Here is a 21,997-nt window from a genome sequence, read left to right as displayed (position 1 = left end):
CTCTTTGCTCCCAAAGACAGGGGAAGTGAAGCAATGGATGCTCACTGGTGCAGGAGGCTAGGGTGGGCGCTGTGGCAAGGGTGGTGGAGGACCCACCAGAGCCCCATGTCATTAGGTTGACGGCTGTCATGGGGAAGCTGACGCTGGCCTCACTGGGGAGGTGTCTAGGTGAAATGCTGGAGGCTTCCCTCCAAAGTTTCCTGAAGGTGGAAACAACCAGCAATCTTGTTGTGAAAAGTAGCCTGGGGGAACACAAACTTTGCCCAAGGGAGTACAAACTTTGTTTGACTTCTTTAATATCATTGTCAGTGGTGAATCCCAGGCTCATCTCTGTACTGGGGAGTTTCTGCTCCTGTGGTACCTGTGGATTGCTGTTGGCCATATGGGAAGTGCATACTGATTAGCATGATTGAGGAGATTAAAAATCTCAGTGTGGGTAGATGGCATAATCCACACTGAAAATTTAATTAAACTCTCCAAAAACGCTGCCAGAGAAGACAGTCTTTTAGTGATTAAGTCCCATCCTTGCAAGCACTTTCATATAGGATTGCAGAAGAGAGCTTATGGCATTTTTGAGGGAGGCAAGTCCCAGGGCTGGTTCGAGGTAGCTAGTCCAGTGGTTCTGTTTTCGCTTTGGTAGGAGTACATCACTAATCTGAAAGCTGTTGACAGTCTTCTCAGTGATGCTTTTTTTCCGTGTTTGTGTTTTGTATTTTCTGGCTGAGTTAGTCCATATCCTGTAAACTTTCTTATTGTGCTTCGTACTCATTGCAATGACATCTACTGTGGAAGGGAGAGAGAAAGCTTATTAACCACAGGCTCGCCTCCTGCTGACTGCAGTCGGAGACAGCCTGGGACAACATTTTCAGCAGATGTTTCTGCTTTATAGATCAATGGAAACTTTGCAGAGATATTTCCCTCTTCAGTCCAAAAGTGAATGCCAGCAAGTCTGAGATCCAGTAACTTTGTGCTGGACACCAAGAATTTTATTTGGTTTGTTATATTTTTTATACACACACAAACTAGCTACCAGAAAGTTGTCTTTAACATTGCTTTAAATGGCATCTCTTAGAAGAATAAAGCTGCTATCCACTTGCGGAGAGACATCCTGCTGCCTTTACCGGCACATGAAGCATCAGTGTAGGCTACAGCCTGGCAGAGATGGGCACGCACAAGATGTAAACCATCAGTCCTCATCATGGGGTGGTATTTTCTGGTTCTGAGTCTCCATGGACTCCATGGAACATATCCTTATTTCAAAGGATAAAAGAGAAATGAGCTATTATATCCAAACGAGGGGGGTGGGAGTGGGAAATGCATCTTTCTTTCTGCAAATTATCTTCTTGCTTTCTCAAGGAGGGGCTGATCAGGGAAGAAGGGATATGGAGAGGAAGGGAAAGGGATGGCTTCACATCTGTGCCCACTCATGACTCCACAGGGATGGAAACACACGACCCCTTTCTCAGCACAGCACTCCTATCTGACACAGCTTCGGTTGCTCTCATCTTACAAATTTCCCTCTAAGTCACTGCAAAGAGGAAACAAACTTTTTTACTATTTTGGCCAAGAAGGCTCATCCGTGGTTTCAGATCACCCATGTGAAACCAGCATAACCCTCCAGGACTCCTTTTACTGTCATACTTTGCTGTTTGTGCAAAGAAAACCAGACAGTTGTGACTGAAGGAGCTGCTTCATTTCTCTGTGTGTGTGTGTGTGCTGCAAGAGCCGTGGCATCTGTAGGAAACAGACTTTCATATGTCTTGTGTGATAGGGAGTTATCCCAAACTCTTATGTGGGAGCCTTTTGACTCTACAAATGTCTGTAGGAAACTGCAAATTCAGGGGCACATCTTTCAGTGATAGAAACCTCAACTATGTTGAAACCTCAGATGATGTTTCAGTGATGGAAATATCAGCTGTCCTGTCAAAGAAGACTTACGCTAGAGAGAGTATTTTTTTATAGTAGCCAGTAAAATAGATTTTCAGTGATTGCTTCCCATAAAGGAGCTGGAGTCTTCCTCTGACTGGAAAAGGCTGGATGTGGAGATATGGTCCTTTAATGTTTAGGGACCTGTGTATTTGGTGGAATATCTGCATGAAGAAATAGCTGTGCTGTCTCTGGGCATCATCTTTTCTCAAAGGACATCTCTCTCTTAAATGTATTGCAGCCTTCCCCTTAGGGAGAGCAGAGAGAAGCAAGTAGACCCTAGAAGTATGTTCACTGACTGTGCAATAACAAAGGTCTCCTATAATTTAGCTGGTATTTCTGTGTTGGTCAAAAAGCCCTTGAGGCCCTGACATTTGAAAGAGCTGATTTCTTTTAGTCCCTGGCTTTTAAATGCCTGCTGTTGTGTAACACAATGGTCAGTCCAACCAGGTCATACCAGAGACTTGTAAAGGCTAAGTTCCCTACCTTGTCCTTTCCCAGCTAAACTTCATTTAGCAAACAGCATTGAGATTAGAAACGATATGAGGATATGAAAAATTTGCAATTTGCTTGTTAATCAAAGTTAAATAATCCAATTTACTGCTGAGATTCTGACTATTCCTATTTTCAGAGAGTGGCCACATGGGCACCAGGTAGAAGCAAAACCATTTAGTTCTGTCTGGTCTGTGTTGTGGGGAGCTCAGGCTGTTGGATGTACCCTTTCTGGTCAACAATGCCGTCTTCCTCATGCCTAAGGTCTGGACAAGGTGCTTGCAGTTATGTCTGGTTAGGATGGTTATTTCACACACTTGCAGAACCATCTCTGGTCTCCTGTATGGACGGGTACCTACAGCATCACTTCCAGTACACAGCAGCAGCTTTCAGGATGTCCCATTGTGTTTCATATTTGGGTTCTCCTTAAAGATTTCTTCATGCACCAGCAAGCCCCTGATGCCCTTGAGCTCACTTTCTAATGGCATTGGCTTTCTAGATTTCTCATTTCTTTTCAAAAAAATGTCTGCAGCTGACAGCCCGTATGTCCCTCTTGTTCCTCTGTAATTTAGAAGTACTAAATATAGATGTGATTATTTCTCTCCCTCCTTTGCCGACAGGTGTTTAATTACATTGATAGGATCACTCACCAACCCATTATGTTGATATAGAGGGGACCTGCAGCTTCACCACAATCTGTTTATAACTCCAGATCACCAGTGCAGCCCGTGGTCATGTACTCTTGCATGACACACACCGTGTTTGCTACAGATAGGGCACCGAGCAGCCCCCTTGTAACATGAAGATTATCCCTCTCTTGCCTTGGCCTGTACTGTAACTGGTGCAGGAGGAGGAAGCTGTTCTCTTCACTGGAGGCCACTGCAACCCACCTCTGGTCTTTGCACTGTTGCACTGTTGCATTTCAGACTATGTGTTTCTGACTACAATCTCTCTTCTAGGATTTTATTCAATATACAAATACTCTTTCTTAATACCAAAACATCTCAGTTGTTCCCAGGGCAAATTTGTCATGCTCCTTTTGACAGTGGCAGTAGGTGGTGTAATGTCCTTTCCAGCTATTATGAGCCTCCAGTAGATAAAGACATGAAACCTTTGACACCCAAATACCATAGTCAAAACCTTGTTCTCTGTTGCAACAAGCTGACATTTTTATTAGCATCCATGAGATAAAAACTTGTGCTCTTAGGAGGACCTCACCAATGCCACTCATGGAAGAGTCCAAGGGCTTCTCAGGTTTTTACTCACTGTCTTAGCAGCTGAGGGCTGAACTTCTTCAATACAGTCCTCTGATTAACTACCTCAGACCTTTCAATGAGACCAGCTCCTTATGGTGTTATATGTACAGACAGGCTTTCAGGCTCTCAGGTTGAGTAGCTAAATTAGGAATAAATTTCCTTCTCTTATTCAGTATTTTGAGGGATACCTGTCATTTTTGTACTCATCTCTGCTGGTGTACCTAGAGTGGTGATGGTCTTAGTACCAGTACCTTTCTGCCCATTTTGCTGTGTTCATTTTTCTCCTAGGCATGTTATTTCTATTACACGCAAAGTATATTTTTATTTTTTCAGCTTTAGGTCAGTACACTTTTTTTTTCAGTCTCTTGTAGAGCTTCTGCCCCTGCTATTTTCCTTCTGAACAAAACTTTATTTATGTAAACCTTTGCACATTTTACACCATCAAAACTGTAATGCATTCATTCAAATCATCAAAGCCATTGGACTTCCAATCCCCACGGAGAAGAGGTGTCTTCTCCTTTGTTAAATTATCATAAATGTGTATTCCATTAGTGTAGTGGTACCTGCCAAAACCTTGTATCAAGCACAGTAAAAACATTTGGCATCAACCACCTCCCCAAAGATTTCTCCCCTCGGAGGGGAAAATTCCATTTTTCCGTGTTACATTCTTTCAATAATGTACATAAATGAAGCTTTTTAAGGTTTGGCTGGGTTTTTCCCCCTCTGCAAAGACCATGCACTCACAGCTTTATCTACTCTCTCTTGGCTTCCTCGCTGCTTCTTCCTCAATTTGGTGAGGCCTGTGTTTTAGCCATTAACGCCCTGTTTCCTGTGGCTTTCCTTGCAAAGTTAGCGTTACTCTTTCTGGCAATAGCCTTGTCTAGTGATTGAACACTCCAAAGAGAACTGATGATAGATCTGGTCTCTTTTTCCAAATGCCAACTCTCTGCTTGGTTTCTGTTACATGCCACAGGAAGGGTAGCTCCATGTACGATTCCTCCTGGATTCTGGCTTTGTGCACATTTCTGATCTGAATGTCTTCAAATGAGGTCTGGGACTCTCTGAGACGGCCAGAACATCATGAACTTCAGTCCTGGTGGGTGCTGGGATCTGTAACCATCCTCCTGTGGAACTCTAGTCCCAACCTGACAGCTTAACAGCAGCTCAGACACCTGAAAATGCCAACGGGCATTTGGCAAAGGGGCAGAGCTGCCAGACGCATCTTAAAATTTATTGATTTCAGTACAGGATTGAGCATTTTCAGCTAGGATTCTGCTCCTGGCTCTGTCACTGGTCACTTGTCATCTTTGGATAGGACACCGCTTTTACCATGCCTCTGCTGCCTCATCTGTAAAATGAAGGTAACAATCCCAACCCTCTTTGTAAAGCTTTCTGAGACTCACTGCAGAGGAGCTGTGGCACTGCTAAGTCAACTGAAATGCCTGCATTATTTTTGCTAAAGCCTAGAGCTCCTTGACAGGCTGAGCTAACTGAAGCAGTGATTAGACAACGGGAGAAATAACTGGGTCGGGAGCTATATTTATGAATGATGGCAGGGTCATATTACTCACTGTGAATAATTTATCTGACAACGACATATAGTTTGCATAATTTTCTTAAAACAATGTACTGTAAATATTGCAGTCTGCTGAATAATTTGAGAGATGAGTCAACGGGATTTGGTTAAGATCCAAAAACTTTTTGAATTATTGAATTCCTTGCTCCCAGACACTTACTTGAACAGAACCAGTTGCCAAGTGAGTAGGTTCCCACTCGCTCCAACTGGAAGTTCCGTTTGCAAAGTGGGTTTGAGACCTGGCTCAACATGGTCAGCAGAAATCTGGCCCTTCAAGGATCATGGGCTACTTGGCTGCTGTTGCAGACCGTACCCCACCAAGTCTTGTCTGTAGCAGTAAAACCTGTTTTGAAGAATGGGGGCTTGTGATAAAACCTTGCCTTTTGCACGAGGTAGCTGAGTGACTCTTGAACTGGTATTTGTGTGATGTTAAAGCTCGAGCATTGCACAATAATGTTTGCTCACATGAACATTTCTGCTCATAATGGGCTTTTGTGAATGGCACAAGTTACCCTTCATAGAGCATTATTCTGAATTCAACTCGGCGCCATCGAAAAGTTTCATACCCTGTGTTTGTTGATTTCTGGACCTTCACTGTCTTCTGGTTAAATAAACCTTTGTGGCATGAGTAGTAGTGGTTTGAATGTGTTTAAATGAAGAGCCTTAATAGTTTATGAATGTTATTCTTTCATTCATAGTGAGAAAGAAGCTCCTGTATCTCATGGGGATGATGACAACCACTCCCCTCTGTCAACTCCTCTCTTTCGCCATTTGATTTCACAAGAAGAATCGGGTCAGTGCCCTGAATGGCTGTCTGGTTTCTGTAGGACCTGCTGGAAGTGGCTCAGAAGAGCACAGTCATGCTAAGCCAGCTGTCCTGCAGGGAGAGCTGTGCCACTGGGAGGCATGACCTCACTGAGGGCTGCTGCGAGACATGGATCTGCATCCTATTTTGCTTCTTTGGCAAGGTCATGTTCCAGTGTGAGTAAGTATGTCTTGTCAACCAAATGTTCCCTTGATCATGATCAGACCCAGCTTCCCTCCTACCCAACAGATCAGAGCTCCTCTTTCACCTGCCTGATTCAGCGGCATGGTGCAGCTCTCACACCTTGGGGCAGGTCCACCAAATCTTTTCCTTCTCATGCATTTCTTTATTGGTACCTTCTTGTTTGCACTGCCCTTCCAGGTAGCAGAAGAGGTAGAGATGGTGCTTCTTCCTGGAGAAGGACAGGTTGGACTCCCACTAGTGCCCTTGGCTGGGGGAGTGGGTCCAAGCAGGTATTGCAGAAGAAGAAAAGAGCACAGGACAAGGAGGAGACTAAAACTCTGTGGGAAAGAGCAAAGCAGTCACATAGCAGGGAAAGAGAGACTGAAAAAAAAGAAAGGAGAAGTTAAGTTTTGGAAGAAGAGGGGTAAACAGCTTCTTAAATGCAACTATCAAGGGTAAAGAGTCTGGTTTCTTCCCCGGATGTCCCACTGGCTGTGTGTACGCCCTGGAAGAAATTCCTTCATGACTCTGGGCTTCAGTTTTGCTGCTCCAAATTTAGATTTTTCTACTAATTTTTTCATCTCCATGGTAAATAACAGAACATGGTGTACTATCCAGTGTTTAGAGTTAGAGAGGACAGGACCCACAGGGAATCATAGGGTGCTTGCACTTTTAATGTGCTGCCCCCTCACTTACTCACAGACTCACAGTGAAAATGCTGGTACTCAGCCCTGCCCTGGGCATGAAATACAGCATCTTAATTCGGCACTGAAATTACTGCCCTCAAGTGAATGCTAACCATGTGCCCAGACAAAAAGAATGCATTTGCTTGGTCAGTAAATGTCTTTTTATGGGCATTAAAATAATTTGCTTTCCATTTTCTCCTCACCAGGCAGATTTTATTTAGTCAATACTGGGGTTGTCATGGGCTGCGCTGTTTTATTCTTTGCCATGCCCCGTGTTACTGTGCTGGAGCTTTTCTTTGAGGTGCTGCAGGACAGACCCAGCACAGGGCATGGCAAAACTCAGCTGCACATGGTCGCTGCTTTACTGGCACTGTAGCACCCTCAGCAACCTATTCAGAAAGCTTAGAGCTGATTTTGCATTTTTTGGCCTTGATCTCTGGCACTAAAGTTAATTGGGATAATTCAGAGTTCACACCCATCTCCCTGAGGGGTTGGTTTAAAAATACATGTAATGTGAGTTTTAAAATAATTTCTTTTGATTGGAAGTATTTGGAAATGTTCCTCTCCACTGGTTTTAAAAGGTGTCATTTTTTTATGAATGCTGAGATGTTGATTAATAAAATTCCGAAAGTATTAACTCAATTGAGCGCACTCCAACTTTTCCTTTTTTTATTATTATGATTCGTGAAAATAAATGCAATAAAAAAGAAATCTCAGCAGCTCTGTTAAACTGTATCCTCAGCAGTCTCCCTCCTGATAGCCCTACCAGATGTTTTATGATGCTAGACACAGGGCTGTTTGCTCTTTTCTCCGGGGAAGGCCGAGCGAAGCCTTGGCTCGGCACCATGAGCCTTCAGCTGCTTGTGACCCTGTATCTCAGGCACATTATACACTGGCCTGTACCCTTAGAAGGGGCCAGGCATTTTAGTCTCCCTGCTCTTAAGACACCTCAGGGATGTGCAGGTTTTTGGCCCGCTGCTTTTAGTTGCCTGTCTTCCAGCCTCCCAGGGGCAGCTTATGGGAGGTGATGCTCAGGTCCATCTTCTCTGCCGCATGCCCTGGGGTGGCCCTGAGCCTGAGTGTCACCTGGGAGGATGGCAGATGCAGGCTCTGGCTCTACCCAGCCAAGGCCATCTCCTGTGCGAGGATAGCCATGGCCACCAAACACTGGGAGACCCACCAAGTGAGACCCCTCTCCCTTGAGACTGAGCTTCTGGTTTTGATCTTCCCCACTCTGCCGTGAAATATGCCCTCTGAACGGAGCCAGAGAGGCTGCAAGCCTTTATATTTGGGAGGGACAAGGCGGGTGAGGGTTTGCAGAGACTGCTCCTGCTCCCAGCCGCTGGACGGGGAAGGATTTATTGCCCTGGCTGCATTTGGGATGCAGACCACTCAGAATAGCCATCCATCGTACACGTTCGAGTGAGCTGCCATGGGAGATTCATTTGTAAGCCAGCCTACCTTTTTCCTAAAGTTTCTTTCTCCTTTATACTGCAAAGGCTAATATATTGTTCAAATTAAAGTGGGCCTGGGGACCGAAGACAGAGCTGGTTATTGAGTGGAACGGACTGATGAGGAGTGGGTAATATATTTAAAGACTGTGTAGGAGCCACTAGGGATGATATAGTCTGATTTATTTGATTTAGCATAATTTATAGTACACTAGACTATGTTGTGATTCTTCAGGATTTTTATCAGGAAATTTGCATTCAATATTTAAGGATCTCTGGGCAGAAACACTCTCATTCTTTTATTATTTTGGCTTTGAACATATCATGTACCACAGAAGAATTTATAAGTGTATAAAGGGTTTTAATAAGTTCAGATGGCAAAAAAAACCCAACCCCATGTTTGAAAGCTAAGATCAGCAAGGGAGGAGGATTACTGCTTCGCCATTTCCCAAGAGAATGGGTGGATTTTGTTAGAAAAAGGTAATACTGTATTTGCATTAATTCTCTTTTTATTTTTTTTTTTTTTTGATTTAGGACAGAGCCAGCCTTGGCAGAATTGCCAACATCCAAAGGCCAGTGGCTCAACTGGTGTAAATCAGCACTCAGTCTCTCTGCTTGTGCCCACTAGAAACCACAGATCTGGGCTGTTGTGGACCTCCTTCTTTTCTGAAATGGTCCCGAATTTTAAGGCTGGAATTTTGCTCAGTGGAATAGATGATAGAGCATTCTTTTAATTCTGTAAGCATGACTTTTACATCATAAAATACTGTGTTTTTTAAGTTACTCCTCTAATAATTTCATCCTCATCAGAGACTCTCTCTACAGGGAGATACCTCAGGTAAAACTGGAGCTGTCATAAGAGCAGAAGTGGTTTCAGCACAAGATTGGGTCTCTTGAGCACAGTGTCAGGGCAGAATAAATATTTTTTTTCCTGGAAATTTAAATCTTTTCCATACACAGAGCAGGAGAGAGGGCTGGTTCCCAGTCAGTGCCCTGCTGAGGTACCTCATGATGCACTGGAAATCTCAGCAGATGCCACATCCAAAATGTTCATAGAGGAATATCAATCTCAAATCTGTGAAATGTTATGGTTCCAGCCCAGCTCTGCTGGACCTTTCCATGACATGATTTGTTTGTAGGTACATTCCACATTTTTGATGTTTGCATCTTGCTAAAGCGTAGCGGGCTGCAGTCCTTGAGCTCTCGGTCTAAAGGTGTTCAGTTGGGAAAGTTTGAATCCCTGGTGATCTGCAAATTGCAACACAATTTAAAGCCTTTGCTGACAGTCAAGCACATTGAGTGTTTAAAGTTTTAATAGGCTTAGGGTTAATTCTGGAGTCCACCAACATCTGTATACATCCCTAATTTACGAGCACCTCTTACTTGGTTGGTTTAGTAAATTGTACCTAAAAGTGTTTTTTGAGTTTGGCAGTCCATGTAGAGTTTCATGATTCATCTGTGCCTTTGCCAACTGCTTTGGTTCTTTTCTTTTTGTTTCTTTCTTTTTCTCTTCACCCCTTTTCCCTGTTGGAAGATGTTCTTAAATACTTAATTCAAGGCTGGGGTTTGGAATGCCGTTTATCACACACCTTTTCTGTGCCAAAACCCTTTACACACTCTATTAAGGACAACTTTCCACATACTAACGTATTTATTTGTGAAATGGCTTTTAAAGCCAGTGTAGACAGCAGAAGGCAAAGTGTGATGGGCCAAGTCCGCTTGTGGAGGAGTCCTGCCCCTTTCTCGCAGCTTCCACCCCTGCTATGGACAGGCAGGGATTTCTCTCCTGCAACCTCTCCCTCTTGCAATGCCAGTGGTGTGGGTGGGGCAGCCACATGCCATTTTGAGGAGAAAAGCGAGGGGCTGGGAGCTTCCGGAGGAGTTGTGGAGGGGAAGGTGTGGGTGGGTGTGCACCATTGGTGGTGGATCCCTGAGGTACCACTGGGTGCCTGACTTCTGGCCAGGGACATTTGCTTCAGCTGGGAAGGTTCTGTCAAGAAAATATAGGGCAGCTGCCTGGAGGCAGCCGGAGAACATGGAGGCTTCCAAAAAAACCTCTTTGAGCCTTTGCCCTGGACAGCCCTTAGGAGCTGGGCTGGGAGCCGCTGGGCTGGTTTATTGTAAATAGAAGAGTCAGTCTTCCTAGCGTGTATGAACCTTTTAGTTTTTGGCAGCTCTTGTCAAAATAATCCTGTTTTCCTCAAAACATGTGAGTGTTTCTGGGCTCTGAAGAAGGCAGAGTGCCTGACGAACTCAGCGCTTGTCTCTTCAGGCAGCTAGAGGTGGTGGGGGCACAACTGCGATGCTGGCTGCATTAGCAGCTCTCATAACTTCCCTTGCTTTTTTTATTGTCTCAGCCTCCAGAGGGCCTTGATTAGGTTGGAATCCTAGCTTTCGTGTTTTATTTTTTTTCGAGCAAGTTTCTAGCCCCTGTGGCTGTGGAAAAAGTAGCTTGAAAACACGCAATGTACTGTGGAAGTGCTAAAATCAGAAAGGGAGCAAAGACAGCCCAGCTGGGGCTGCGGGCACAGGACACATATTTTTTAAAAAATCTCCATTTTATCTCTGCATGCAGTAACTTTCTTTTTTTTTTATTGTCTTTTTATCAGAGGTGTGAGGCCGTGGTACAGCTTGCCTGAGGTGGCACAGCAGGGGGACAAGTCAAGATCATGCTCAAGGTGTCCTCGCCGCATGCTGCACTGCTGCTGCATTGCTCCCTCACATGGACATTTCCCAGAAGCCTGTGCAGGTTGGTCACGTTAAGGTCAGTTGGCAACAGAAGACCAAAAAGTTATAAAGTTTACCTCTCATGGCAAGTCAGTTTGCTTTCATTTCATGTTTCCACCCCGAACCTCATAACAGTGCATTTTCAGCATCAGCTTTTGATACCTTGCTGTCCAGTAGTCACATGCTTGCAAGACCTGGTGCAACGCTTTGCTGCAGTATGCAACTCCATAAAATTTACCTTTTTCACCTGAATTTGGCAGAGGGCTCACACCCTCTGTCACTTTCAGATGTCACCTGTTTCCGCAAGGGTGGAGCTTTTGGCATGGCTGATGGTTGGGCAGTAAAGCAGTTGGCATGAAACAAGATATTCCTGACTCTAATGAATTAAGGTCTAGGAACTGTGCTGTGAAAAAAAGTCAAATGTGTGCTGTAGAGCCATTAATTGTCAACAGCTTGTTGTGTTCTGCTGACACTTCGGTTTGTTTTACATCATTCCTATAGCAAAACAGGAGTGGCTGATGCTCCTGATTTGACTCAGGCAGAGAGCTCTTCTGGGCTGTGAAAAGAGGTTTTAAACTGAAGGGAGACAGAGTAAGGGGTGGAAAAAGATAAAAATTTAGAGCTGGTCCCATCTTAAAAAAAGAATTACTAACTCACAAAGGGCTAATTTGAGCAGGTTTATATTTATCTGATACATGTGGTTGATACAAAGAACTGGCGTCTACTTTGTCAGTAGAAGTATTTTATTATTAATAATAACTATTTGTTAACTCTGGCATCTATAGTATGCCAGACACTGTGCAAAACCCAAGGAAAACACACTGTCTCCCCAGAGAGCTTATGCTAATCAATTATATTGCAACAATATTTTTAAATACTGCATATAAATCATTCTTCCAGCAGTATTTGGTACAGAGGTTTACACTTCCCCATTTATGTTTTCATGGTAAACAGATTTGCCACAGGGAAAAAACCCTGCAGTTCAATCCAGATATATATTGAGGAGTTTCTTCCAGACAAACCATTGGAAACCTGCACTGCAGAGGGGCCCTTAACACTGTTAACTTTGAAATCTGCCTAAGCATCATTAACTTTAATGGCACTGAGCACATGGCTAAGGGTGTGCTGAAGTGCTCTCCCCAATGTGGGTGAGATTAGGCCCATACAAAGTGTTTTGGTGAAATGTGGCGTGAACCTTCAGAGACCGTTCAGGACCTTTTTGCCATCTGAGGGATACTGAAATCTCCACCAACCCCAGGGAACTTTTAGTGACTGTGGACCCTGTTTTGCTGGATGGAGAAGCACTGTAGTAGGAGATGGAGAAGCCCTGCATGTAGGAGAAACAACTCCTAAGACAGTAGATGAAATCATGATGGGCCAAGAGTGTAAGATAATGATTTAAGAAAAAAAAAGAGCTTAGCTGAGTCTGAGTAGAACTAAATCTGCAGTTAAATAAAGGCATATAATGAAATAGGAGCAAGAAAAAAGAAAAAAAATCAAAATAGAAATAAAAATACAATTTTATGTGCACTAAACAAACAGTATCATTCAGTCTCTAGGGGAGAATAACTGAAGAAAAATAATATTAGAATAACTTGAAAAAAGAGAGTATTATAATAAATGAAAAAAAAGAATAGTGCCTAATAAGGTCCTTAGGGGACTATTTTTGTAGACTGCATGAACAGCTTAATTCAAAAGGGAGCTTTGCCCATATAAAATCTTCAGAATTGTGCCCAATTTAGTCTTATTATTTAACACCTGAAGCCAGCTTTCACCCACTGTTCAACTGCCATCAAGAGGTATTGGAGGTGCCCGATGGTGCCCTCCTGCCTCTTTGAGAATCACAAACCAGCAGATCCGTGACAGCAATTGATTGATGGCAAAGGCCTTTTGACTCTCCAATAGATTGCTGCCCCAGAATTACCCTGTGTGTCTGGACCTTTTGTGAGCCTCAGAGGAGTTGGAGGTAGAAAGCCTTCCTAAGGCAGAGAAATCGCTGAGCTAACTTGTTTTGCTACGGGAGTGCCCAGTGAAACAGGGGTGCAAAGGAGGTGGCAGGAGGAAGCAAAATCTTTGGGCTGCCACGAGCTCCCAGGTTGTCTCACTGCATCTCATGCAGCTTCACCCTAAATTTCTAAAGAGATACCCCTCACTGTAGGGATTTTTCTGTTCCTCTGAAGTCCCAGACCTTGTATCTTTAGAATAAGTTTGAGTGGGTTTTGACCACTCAGTATAGGGAGCATGGACAGAAATTAATTGCTCCTTAGAAAACAAGTTATGCTCTGCTGGATGTTATGGTGAAACAAGGTACAAAAGCCAAGCCGTAGCAGAGAGTAACGTTTATGAATGACTATTTTTCTAGCTGATGCTTGTGAAATAGGTCAGGCAGGCACAACCAGTTCACTGAAGACTTTACTGAATATGTGAAAATCCTGAGAACAGAGAGCTGGCTACAAGGCTGTGGGCTGGACATATGGGTGAATAAGCAATTTCTTTCCTGATGATCTGATTAGTTTTATGTAAATATTATAGAATTAGAAATATAGCTAAGACCACTTGGAGAAAACTGCATTCATTTCTTCTGAGTCTCTCTAAAGGCAGGAGGCTTCAACAAAGTTCTAAAATCCCAAACTGGTTACATTATGAATATCCTTTTAAAAATTATTTTTAAGAAATTTCAGTGAACGTCACCTCATTTTTCTTTTTAGAATATGCCATCGTAAAAAGGAAATATTCCAAACATTAGTCAACCATGCCATGGCTTTGTAGAGTGTTTTAACTTGTGTGACATGAAGGAAAGTATGATGCATGTCCTCAAACAGCTCTGTTTGTAAAATTATTTACTAAACTAGCAAGAAAAATGGTTTATTTAGAAGAACTAAATGACAACACTGAGAACTGGAAACCAATAAGAAAGAAGGGAGCAATAAAATATTAGGCAGCCAAATGACTGTGGCTTGATATATCTTGTCTCAGCTTTTCTTTGATTTTCCCCAAAAGAAGTTGGCAATGACAATAGAAAGGCTGTGAACAATGTAACAATATGATGTACTTGTGCCAAAATGTAAGTACAAAAGAAATGTTCTAAAATACCATGTATCAATTTATCTGCAAGAAGCATAAAAAGATGAATCACATCTTCAGTTCTTTGAAAACACAGAGAAAAATTAAATGCAGAGCTAAAGGGTTTATCTTTACATAGGTACAAATTCCTTGTTAAAAATTTTATCTCAATTAGAGAAGATCAAACAAATACTTTTATGATCATATGATGGTGTGATGTGTGGGGTAAAAGTGATGTGTTTTTTCATGATCCCAGTAAACTGAATAAAAGCAAAAAAAGCCCCAAAACTCGTAATGTGCCTCACATATCTTTTTCTCAACTAGGGATATGAAGAGGATGTATTGACTTTTTAATGAATTTCAAGTTCCACAAATGGGAGCCTTTCAGGATCAAAATATTAGGTGAGTACGCAATGTGACATTTTTATAAGGCTCTCAGATGTGGGTCTTAATGCAAGACATTCCAACCCACTCAGATGGACAATAACTCTTCGCTAACTCTGGATTAACACAGTCACTAGAGGGAATGTGTAGGGAGGAGAAAATAGTCCCAAGCCAAAGGCCCAACCTGTGTGCCTATATGTAAAGCACAAGAGGCATAAAGAGCTTTATCTACCTTACTTTTCCTAATGCAATCTGTTTTCACAATAAAATGTCTAATTTGTATTTTCTTAAAGCATGCCATGAAATATTTTTCAAAAGCGTTTCCAGTGAAAGTCAATGAATAGGTCTGCAGAGGTTCAAATACCTGATGTCCTTTTCCTCAACTTGGAGTCTGTTGAATATGAGTCCAGCCCAATCATCCTGGAAAATGTGAAATTTATTCCCAAGCTGATGTCTCTGGACTCATGGCTTGAGCAGACAACACGCTGTCCCAGGGAGGCTCAGGGTCACAGCCGTTAAAATTGCTGGGTGCCTCGTAAGTTAGGTGCATGTATTAGACACCCATTTAAAGCACTAGAGGTTGCTTTTTTTTTCAGAGAAGTTGAAATTTTTAACCTCTGGCGTTGCTCTTTGGCCTTCTCTGGCCTATGGCCAAAATATCAAGCCAGTTCACACAACAGCCCCAGGCAGCACTACAGACTTAGGGCAGAGTGGCTGGAGAGCTGCCCGGCAGAAAAGGACCTGGGGGTGTTGTTTGACAGCCGGCTGAATGTGAGCCAGCAGTGTGCCCAGGTGGCCAAGAAGGTCAACAGCATCCTGGCCTGTATCAGGAACAGTGTGGCCAGCAGGACTAGGGCAGTGATTGTCCCCCTGTACTTGGCACTGTTGGGGCCCCACCTTGAGTTCTGTGTCCAGTTTTGGGCCCCTCACTACAAAAACAGACATTGAGGTGCTGGAGTGGGTCCAGAGAAGGGCAACAAAGCTGGTGAGGGGTCTGGAGAGGAGCAGCTGAGGGAGCTGGGGTTATTCAGCCTGGAGAAAAGGAGGCTGAGGGGAGACATTATTGCTCTCTACAACTACCTGAAAGGAGGTGAGGCTCGGTCTCTTCTCCCAAGTAACAGGTGATAGGAAAAGAAGAAATGGCCTCAGGTTGCACCAGGGGAGGTTTAGACTGGTTATTAGGAAAATCTTTTACACTGAAAGGGTTATTAAGCATTGGAATGGGCTGCCCAGGGAAGTGGTTGAGTCACCATCCCTGGCAGTATTTAAAAGACAGGTAGACGTAGAGATATGGTTTACTGATGTTTTTTGTCCGTGTTAGGTTGACGGTTGGACTCGGTGATCTGAAAGGTCCCTTCCAACCTAGGGAATTCTATGATTCTATGAAATTGTATTTCCCATCAAGACCATGGGCCTTGGTCACTGCTCAAATGTTCTCTTTTGCTCGTGTAAGCCTAAATGTATACTGTAATACTGCAGCAAATATTTACCATTTGATACACAATGCTCCATTGTCCTCCTGTAGTCTTTGACAAAATTCACTTCACTGCTATTGTTTTCCTAGTTAAAAGCTAGTTAAGGAAACAGATGGATGACTGCATGTGTGTGATGTTGAACTCTAAAAGGAAAGTCGAATGCTCTGCTTTTTCTCAATGTAAATTTGATCTGAGGTCTTTGGGACTTCACTGTTTGGAGGTTCTTTTTTTTCCAAAAGTAACCCAGTGGCTTACAGTGGGTCAATAACGAACAGACAAAGTAGTCTAAAAAGAATACTGTGACAGTCCTCTTTTCCACCTCTAGTCCTTAGTTTTTTCAGCCTGATCTTAGTTTTTTAGTGGCTACAATTGTATGAGCAATATGCCCAAGTCACTTTATAAGATTAAGAAAACATTACACCTAAAATGCGTACTCTGATTTTTTTTATTAGTTTTTCAACTCAGCAGAAATGATTAGATTTTGTACAACATACTCCACAGCAAAAGTATATCACAGGATGCTCTTATGGACAAGTGTAGGAGGCTGTAAAATAAGTGAAATACATTTATTGGGCTTGTCCAGTTTTACTTTATGACAAAGCTGGTTTTCTCAAAATAACCCTTGCTGCCTTTTTTTTTCTTAAGGTCATATAGATAGGACATTTGGCAGAGGCTCAGTTCCAGTGGAACCAATAACATTAACCCTGACCAGCCCAAATCACTCTGTAGCAAAAGAAATCAAGCACAATTTCCTAGTTGCCAATATTTCAAGGACTACATGAAATAAGTCTATTTTCAGAAAATATCAAGGCCAGGCTGATTGCAAGACCTCCACTCCAAAGACCCTTTGTGGTAATAAAAGCACATTATCTTTTTGAAGTTAGTCACTATTTCATTGTGAACAAGGGCATGGCAGTCTGCCCCTAAATTATAAACTAAAGCCAAATCCCATTTGTTCTGCACCCCCTGTGGGTTGTTGCTATAATCCCTAATTGACAATGATTGCATTTTATGAATCCATGAACAAATATTAATTTAATTTACAGCATGTTTAGTTTTGTTAAACATCAAAGATGGTAATTTATAAATGACATCAGCAATAATTCTGCCTTTGTTCAGGGCCATTTCTGCTGCTGGTCCATGCTCACACTCAGCACTTCAGCTGGCAGCTGCCTGCAGGCACCAGAGGATGCCCAAGCATCTGTCTTTCACTGAAATGGAGGATACTTTTTCAGAGGGTGAGAGGACACTTCATTCCCTGCATGCCTGGGAGAAAGATTTGTCTTCCCCTGGGGAGGAGAAGCCTCTGGAGGCACCTGCCTCTTGTTGCCTTGACTCACAGTACACATTGTCATCCTGAAGGAGAAATTCCTTCCAGGGCTTTGAGGCCACGTGGGTTGCCCCCCAGCGCCAGCGCAGTGCTGCTCCTCCTGCTTCACTGGATACTTCCCTGGACTCAGAGATGATATTTTCACATGGCCACTGTAGCAGCCTTTCCACATGTGCCACTGGAGAGGATGCTTCACAGTCCCCAGGATCATCTCCTTGTGATACAGGACGAACGACTCAGCCAGCAGCAACCACCTTCTTCCAAGGTACTGGGAAGCTGGGGAACTCTGTTCTAGTTTTCACCATTTTTGGCCCCAAACTTGGCTGCTCTGAACCTAACTCAGTACGATAGCTGTCCCGCAGAGTGTAGGAAACTCGGAAATGCTATGTGTAGATCCTGAATTGTTTACCAGAGAGAAAATTTAAATCTTCTTCCTTTTAGGGGACCAAGGATCTGGAGAGGAAACTTCAAGATGCTTCTCCTTGTACAGGTTTTATGCGTGCAGTACATAAGCCTCAGCCCTTCACTTACAAACTCCTGATGGACTTCCCACTCCTGCAGTTGTGGGTATGATTTGACACTGGTTAGGATGCTATTGCTTGATTTTTCTTCTTCATTTCCATATCTTCTCCAGGAAAAACGCAAAAAAGCCACTGCAGAGTACAGGGGACAGAGTAAGACAGCACTCAGTGTCACTGGGAAAAGTGTGGGAAAGGAAGAGCCCCTTATGGTATGGAGGTAGGATGTATGGAGACCATTGCCAGCGAACTCTTCCCCCACAGCAATGCCTTGCAAGTGTCGTGGTCATCTGCAAGTGACAACAGAGACACATCTTGCTCTCAACTGCATCTCATCACATCGCATCAGCGTGTAACTGCACTCATAGAGTCTCCCACATCCAAAGAGAACTGGCTCTGCACTGAAAATGTCCCCTGTTACACCCACAGGAACTCTGGATGCAGGAAATACTCTGTCAAAATGGAATGGTCCAGGTTATGGCTTGATTGAACGATTTATCATTTTTGAAAGGCATGACAGCTGGTGTGAACTTTTGTATCAGGTATCAGCGTTCCCCACTCCAAATACTTCCATGTGACTGGCTTTGGTTAAAGAAGGCACTCTTGCTGAATTTAATTAGCTGGAAACACAATTTAAGGGCAGAAACCATCCCTTCTTGTTACCAAGGAAGATGGCCTGGAGCGTTGCTCTGTGCCCAAGAGTCTCCCTAGCACAGCTTTCTGGCTGAGAAAACAATGTGCTACATCCAGGAAAAATATGAAGGCTATATCCGTGCCTAGAAACTGTCACACTGGTATCTTTATAAATTGTACTGATGTAAAAACAAAGTGCCTTAATTTAATTACTTGTGTTTTCCTTGGTTAGTGTAAGACAAGTTCGGGGAGGGGGGGTATCTGAGGACCTTTTTCCTATCAAACTATCTTGAAAGGCCGAGGCCTCTAAGCAGACCCTGTCTGCTCTGCAGAGATATAGACACACACTTTTTGAGCAGACCCATGCCCCAAGCGTGTGAGGGCAGTGCATCCCCCTGCCACAAATCTGCAGGGAAAGAGGGAGAGAGAGCTTCCCCTGGCTTGATGCTGCTCCATGGGCTGGTGTGGTGGCAGGAGCATAGGGTTCCCTGCACCACACAGCTGAGAGGCTGCTGTGCCCTTGCGAGGAGGTAGATGAGGCTTTAGTAAGAGGGTAATAATGGTTTCTAACCCTTCTGCTGGTCACGCAGAGGAAGAAGACTCTTTGCAGCCATATATCTTAGTAGAAGGTGCACCAAGTATGGAAACGCATCTTGAAGGAAAACAGGTGCTTTCATTTGGCATTTCTGAAAAAAATAAATGGATGCTGACAATCCATCCCCTTCAATCCATCCCATTTTACTGTCTGCAAGCAGCGCCTGGTCTGGAGACCTGGTGAACAGCTTGCTAAGAGCTTGTTGATCAAACCAGGTTAGTTGTGATCAGCCACGTGGCATATTCCCATGGCCATGAAGTAAAAACCCTCCACTCTCCTCAAATAGTCCCTAAAACTCTCTTCCAATTTGCAGTCTTAGCTTGCTACAAGTATGTCCACTATGTTTGTAAGGCAAAGGGAACAGGAAAGGGATGCAAAGGCTGCAAAAATTATCTTCCATCTCTTTTTTAGAGGTGATGAGACAAGAGCCTGCAAAGTTTGGGAGAGCTAATGCTACTGGTGCACTTGGGTGGGAGACATCTGCGGTGAAGGTATGTATGAACTAAAAGCCACAGTAAAATGTGTCTGGTGAGGTTCTAGCATGAGCATGTTGAGGAAGATGTAGGACAGATCCCCATTATCATACTGAGCATCTGGGAACTACGAGTCACTCTTAAGAGAACACACCAAAAATAGTAATATATGTCCAGGGTGGCAGGCACTGGACCGCCAGACAGAGCTGAATCAAATGGCTGGAGATAACTGGACAAGAAAACAAATGGCTGGAAAGATAGCCATCAAATTCCTCTTAGTCCTTTCTCTGACACTTTGTTCTCTCTGCAAAATGTTGACAAAGTTCCTTAAGACAGAAAGAGACTAGAAATGGAAAAAGTAAGTGGCTAGGCCATGGTTATGGCTTATTTTCTTTCCCCAACAGGGGAGTATTGTATAACAGAATTTTGTTCAAGTATCAGTTTTATTCTTAAAATAGTTATTATTCTTCATACTGCATATGAAACAAGAGCTATGTTTTGGGTCTAACATACTTCTTGATAACAGGCTTTGAGTGAGCTTTTCAAAAATTAATAAAAAAAATAAAATTATTTTTATTAAATTAATTTTAAATTAACTTAATTTAAACTAAATTAAAATTAAATAAAATGGAAAAAGAGATATGAAAAAAACCCCTTTTCACTTGTATTTGGGCAAAATAAACATCTGGGGATGCAGAGTAAAAAATCCTCTGTCCTCTGCTTTATGGTAGATGTACTACAAAGATGGAAACAAAGACAGGTATATTTTGAAGACAGTGACCATATTCTGATACCTGGTGAAATCTAACACTGCTGGATTGCCATGTTACCCAGAGTCAGAACAATATCCACTGGGAGACTGAGGGGCTCTCTAAATGCCAGCTCCATGAGCTGATGCAAACGTAAGATCAACAATGGAAATTTATAATGCAATGACCATCCATGTGTCTGAGTGCTCCTGTACCAAAACAAGGCCACTGTGTTTCAAGAAACATAAAAGCCCTGAAAGACGAGAGACACCACAGAAAATTACAAGAACTCTACGTCTAAAGCCAAACACTAAGTGGTAAAATTCCCAGATCAATCTTTTCCATTTCCTTTTCTGTTTTGTTTTGTTGTTGTTTGGTTTGGGTTTTTTCCCCTGTGTTGGAGCAAAAATATTATCAAAAAAGCATCTCTCAAAGGGATTTCAATACTTCCTGCAGTACCAGGAAAAGATATATAAACCTGAGAAAAATGCTGGAGGAAGAGGACAAAGTAACTTTGAAAGGCTGGTTATTCATGGCCAGGTTGTGTAGCAGGGGCAATGTTCTTCATTCTGTATAAGACAAAAGGCTTAAATAGCCCTTTCTCCAAATATATTACCAGTATAAAGGATAAGATGTTGGATCTAATTCAGTTTTCATTCATCCTATCTCAGTTGAAACAACTTTGGGAAATTTAGTGTGAGAACAGTTTCCAAAAATAGGTAAGAAGTGAAAGGATTGATGATGGAGATGGCAGCATTCATGGGAAAAGGGTCTGGTGGCCACAGTACTCCCTTGTCTGCCCTGTGCCTCAGAAAACGTTGTCTGGGCTTTGCTGAGTTTTGAGTGAAAATGGAATTCTCTGGTATTATTCATTTTGTTTTCTTTGGGTCACCTTTCCCTATATATTAGCCCAGCAAAATAAACAAGTGCAAGGAGTTATAGCTTTGATTTTGAGGTGGATATGTGTGAAATACTCGCACTGAGTCAGGAGGGCTACGCTAACCATATGTACTGTTGTATGTATGTCACATAGACAGATGACCATGAACAGGAAAATGCAATCAATCATGCTGGCGCTTTCTTCCCAGCCCTCCTCTCATGTGCCTACACCAGGAAACCATTGATATGCACACATGTGTAAACAAATGTTGGCATATTTCTATTGCTTTTGTATTTTTTTTCAGATCCTTCTGTAACACACGGGATAATACTTGCCTCTTACTGTTTTAAGTGGCAATAATCCACTTGCTAAGTGGAAAAACTACAAGGCAAAATGTTTTCAGTTAAAATCCCAACACACAAAACAAATTATTTTTGAAAAAAAAAGGTTTCTGACATCCAAGTAATATAAAAAGAGCCTTTTTCTTTAATGATTTGCTTGATAAAGCAAGAGGCTAATAGCACTGACTTCAAGGTTAATTTTGGCAGTTTGTGTAAATTTCCCTAAAAATCTTTGCCAGGATATTTTATTCTTATGTGTGTCACTCCTTGCTAATGCAGCTGGCTACGCCACCACCCGTTTTGTGATGTGGAGCTCCAGGAGAACTCATCGGCTCACCCTTTGTCGTGGCTTAGCATCAGAGCCTCAAAAAATTACTTACCTAAGGAAACCCGTCAGGTCTAACAGGAGTTATCACCTATCTTAACGTTTCCAAAATGTGGACCAACTTCAGCT

General features: G+C 42.8%; 1 long non-coding RNA gene across 4 annotated transcripts in view; it reads left to right on the top strand.

The window, feature by feature from the left end:
- Positions 1 to 20,048, top strand: part of LOC106888511 — a 30,473-nt gene extending 10,425 nt beyond the window's left edge. Inside the window, exons 4-10 of one of the 4 annotated variants that reach the window (XR_001412120.1) lie at positions 5,949 to 6,235; positions 8,910 to 9,113; positions 10,985 to 11,139; positions 14,490 to 14,567; positions 17,144 to 17,262; positions 17,403 to 17,619; positions 17,989 to 20,048. This is a non-coding gene — a long non-coding RNA (uncharacterized LOC106888511). Of the gene's footprint in view, positions 1 to 4,683; positions 5,036 to 5,948; positions 6,236 to 8,909; positions 9,114 to 10,984; positions 11,140 to 14,489; positions 14,568 to 17,143; positions 17,620 to 17,988 lie in introns of those variants that run through there. The other 3 variants (XR_001412119.1, XR_001412117.1, XR_001412116.1) reach the window with 3 other exon arrangements.
- The last annotated feature ends 1,949 nt before the right edge of the window (positions 20,049 to 21,997 follow it).

Source organism: Calidris pugnax, unplaced genomic scaffold (genome assembly GCF_001431845.1).
Source record: "Calidris pugnax isolate Ruff unplaced genomic scaffold, ASM143184v1 scaffold15, whole genome shotgun sequence".
Taxonomy (NCBI): Eukaryota; Metazoa; Chordata; class Aves; order Charadriiformes; family Scolopacidae; genus Calidris; species Calidris pugnax.
This window is presented reverse-complemented; position numbering and strand designations above follow the sequence as displayed.